Raw genomic sequence first — 4399 nt, forward strand, 5'->3', positions numbered from 1 at the left:
GCATTTTAGATTTTTTTATTATTATTATTTATCAAACATACTTTGCAGGAATGCATTCTTTTCTCATATCGAAGCCCTTCTCTAATAGATTGGATCTGAAACCATGACGTAGTGAGGATTTAATTTTCATTTCATTTTTCCTTTAAGTATGCTTAGAAATACATTGAAGAACAACAACAAAAAAAAAAAGACAAAGGGCAAGGCAGCTGAAATGCACCTGGCAGAATAATATAATGAAGGTATTTGAATTGTAGTCTGTTAATAAACACTGTGACTTTTGTAATTATGCAGAAGTTGTCAGCTGTAAAACATGTCTGTATTTGAAGACTGTATTCTCACGTTTGCTTGTTTTTTTGAGGAGTGGTGAATTAATTTACTTGAGCAGGAACTGTGTGTGTATGGATTAAGAGTAAAATGACATCACTCTGGACCGTACCTCTAGGTTTCTCAAAAATACAGCAGTTATTTGAACTAAATTTCTCTATATAGATGTTAATACTGACTTTAAAAATCAAAGTTTAGCTATCACTTTATTATTTTCAAAGTGTTAAAAATATGTTTTAGAACCAGATTAGAGAACTAGATAAAATACTATATTACAGCTAGTCATAGTTAAATGTTAATTAAGATACTGACAGAAAATATTATCTCTGCCTTAAATGCTTTTAAATCTATGGAAAGGTAGAATGCAAACTGCATCTGTGTTATAATAATTGCATATTTAGCACTAAATTTTAGATGCAATAACTGTAAGCATTACAGCAAGAGTAAAGGCTAATCCCTTCCTGGCCATATTACACAGAGTTGCAAGGCAGGACCTGTCTGAGTTGGCTTTGAGGGCACTTTGCAGCTGCTCTGTGTGGGAGTGCTGGGCTGGCTCTGGCTGCTGTCAGGTAGCAATCACATGTTGCTCTCAGAATTGTGATTCTCAGCTTTGCGAGCTAGTTCCCAGCTCACCTTCCCACTCTGTTTGCACTAAGTTCCCTGTTGCGTCTGCCCTTAGCTGTCTGTGCAGGATGTCACATCTTATCTCCCCACACCAGATGCAAATGTTTATTTGCCAAGAAATACTTTGCTTGTTGTACTTGTATTTTTCTAGAGTTATGCTGAGGATTTTAGCCCCAGTACAGCTGTCATCTAGGAGTCAGCTGCATACCTGCTGCCTCTGCCTCTTTGCTCGCTGCAGCAGCCTCCAAAGGCGTTAGTGCTGCTGTGGTCCAGGTTCAGGTGGTGCTGCCATGGGGCTCAGTCTCAGCCTGCCCAGATCTCGTGGGTGCAGGGGGGTATTATTTCACAGTTCCATGCCAGTGCGATGAAGCTTACATACAAGTTCAGCTTGCAATATAAGAACCTGCCTTGATTTCAATGAGACGTGTGTAATCACATCCTTCCGTGTTTTGTAGGACTTTTTATCCACTAATGTAAATAGAGAGCGTGAGTAGCCACATGTATGCTGTTAGATTTGCTTGCAATCTTGATTTTAATTCTGAATAGCCATTAAGAAGTGCCTTTCTGTACTGCTGAGATATTTTGGTTTAGACTCCAGTTTTTATTTTTGGGTTGACCTAGATTTTCTTCATTTGGTCGCTGTCCTCCATTATCTTCAGGAAGGATATCTCCACTATCCAGCAGATGTAGCAATAAACCAAACAACTTATTAGCAAAATCGCAGTCAGCGCCCGCTATGTTCAAGCATAATTTTTGCTTCCCAACTATTCACTCATTTACTCCGTGCTACAATAAAATAGTAGCAATAATTGTTTACTAACTGCCAGGTTTGAGAACTGGACCCTTAAGACTGAATATTTAAACCCAGCTACTGCAATTACCAGTGTGTTTAAATTGAAAAGGGTTGTTTTGTTTTTATGGCTTCCTTAAGGACTGTAACACTGAGTTCTCTTACACAACACTTGATGACGATGATGTAACCAGATCCCGTGGCATAGTTGTGATAGCTGTGGATAGGGGATCTAACATAACTGGTTCTGAGTGCTTTGGTATGTCTTCCTTTTTGGTGGTAATACAAAGCAAAATTTTATGGGAGATTTGAGGTCTTTTCTCTCAAATGGCCTCTCAGGTCACCCAGCATGACTTTCTGTATATGTATATTGTATAGATTTATGTAGATCTGATGTCTATTTAATCACTGCCCAATTTAGATCTTAGAACTACTTATTGTTGTTTAAGTATGCATAACAGCCCTTTCAAATTGACCTTTCTGTTGGTATGTATCTTGGGAACAAAAGAAGGATTTCATAATGAACAGCCTTGCCATAATGAGTCATTATTTTTTAAAAATACAGCAACTATCTTAAGCAAATGTCATAATATATATTCTGTGGTCAGCAACAATTTGGACAAATTAAGCTGCATTCCACACTAAAATGCTGGTGTGCTAATACAAGAAGACAATTGTTCTATAGCTGTTGCAGTGGGATTTTTTCACTGTTTTCTGTCCAGTCAGGCAAGTTCTCCCACATTACTTGGGAGATGCAAAGTGACTAGGTTTTGCACAAATAAGCATAACGCATTCAACTACGGGGAATAAAATATATTTCACTCAGTAGGGATTTGCTGTTTCATTTATGGAGATTATGTTTAGGTGTCTTATTTTATGTTTCATAACCATTGATCTGTAGATTTACATCTCATATTTAAGTTCATCAATGACTGATGAAATACTGTTCCATTGCAGCTACTGAAAGCTCTTGATATGATGAGCTTAATCCCCAGTTTTGCTTTCATGGCTTATTGTGTTGAAATAACCAATGCCATTGTGTAAAAGCCCCTGGGAATGTAACATCATACCTTGAAATTAATCTGTTACTACCTTGAAATGGCTTCCTAGGGTTATGAACACTTGGGTTAGTTCTGACGACCATTAATCTTAGATTATCAAGAAAAGTGCTAAGATACAGAAGTACACATAAAGTGTACAACTGCTGTAGATTCTCCAGTTAATATGAGGTTCTGTATCAATTAGGGTGCTGCAGCAACCCTCCTGTTCTCCTTATTTGCAAAAACACTCCTTACACAAGTTACCAGAAGTCCTGTAGTTAAATTTAATTTGGATTACAACTTCACCTTCTCCCTTTCCCATATGATCCATGGGACCTATAAACTCTGTTGGCTGCAACCCCATGAAAATGTCAAGTCACAGAACTTAAGTAATGTTGCAGGCATCTAGGCAAAAGTTACGCTTGTATGGTGATGCTGCTGATGTGGATGGAATAGCACAGAAGGCAGTGACAGTCTGCACAATTTCTCTGTTTGTGTCATCTCTCTGCAAGATGAGATCTTACTGTGCAATGTAATAGCCATCTTCATAATACCATGTGTTACGTATGGAGTTTTAACGGTGAAGAACAACTCTTAAGAAAATACAAAGGGATTATGTCAATTAACCCAATAAATAGAATTTTTTATATAAAATAAAACAAATATGTAGCATAATGAACATGAATCTGCAAAGATTAAGTAATTATAAAAGTTAAATATAGGAATTTCTGGCAATATAGCTCTGTAGAAACATTTTTAGTGGTTTTATCTCTGGCAAATTCAGATATAGGCTCACTTTTTCCTTCACCTCAGCTATTTATTTTTCACAAGAACCTCTATCAAGCAGAAACCTGCTTTTGTATTAATACACTTTATAAACGTATTTCACCTGGAAGTTCTCAAGATTCTGCTCCAGAATATCCTTCGCATTTTTCTTTCACAAAAGTACTTAGCCTAGTTCTTTTATCAACCAAGCGTAGATAAATCATGCTTGATTTCCATTAAACCCAAGGCAACAGACATATTAGCTTAATGAAATGGATAACATTACATATTGAGCAGGCATATAGGAGCTTATGTGGTTACACAGCACTGGCTCATGCACTGGTTTCCCATCCTCCACAGATGAACAGTCTGAGGGGGGAACAACAGCCTCATGGTCTTTGCTGGCACTACTCACTATAATGAAACATGAGTTAAAACCAGGGCAGCAAAATAAATAAAACATCACACAAGCGGTGCTGAAACCCATGTCTTGAAATGTCCCGCCTGCAATGGCAGGGACCTGATCACCACACACAGGCCGGAGGGTTTCAGCTGCTGGGGTTGGGCCGGCAGCGCCACGGCCGCTTCACAACCCGGCCTGCGCTCAGGCTGCTTGAGTGACATTTTTAGATTTTCTCCTCTAGATGAATCGCAGATTTTTTTTTTTTTTTTTTACCTTCTGTGCTCCAGATAATTTCAAGGACACCGCCAGCCCGAGCCGCGCCCGCCAGCGCCTCTGAGGAGACCGGGCCCCGCGCGCACCTGCCGCCCTCACACCCGCAGGCAGCAGCGCCGCGAACGCGACGCCCTCGGGCAGCAGCGCCGCTCCCCGGTTATTTGAGATTTCTTTAATGTT

Source organism: Patagioenas fasciata, chromosome 12, assembly GCF_037038585.1.
Source record: "Patagioenas fasciata isolate bPatFas1 chromosome 12, bPatFas1.hap1, whole genome shotgun sequence".
Classification (NCBI taxonomy): Eukaryota; Metazoa; Chordata; class Aves; order Columbiformes; family Columbidae; genus Patagioenas; species Patagioenas fasciata.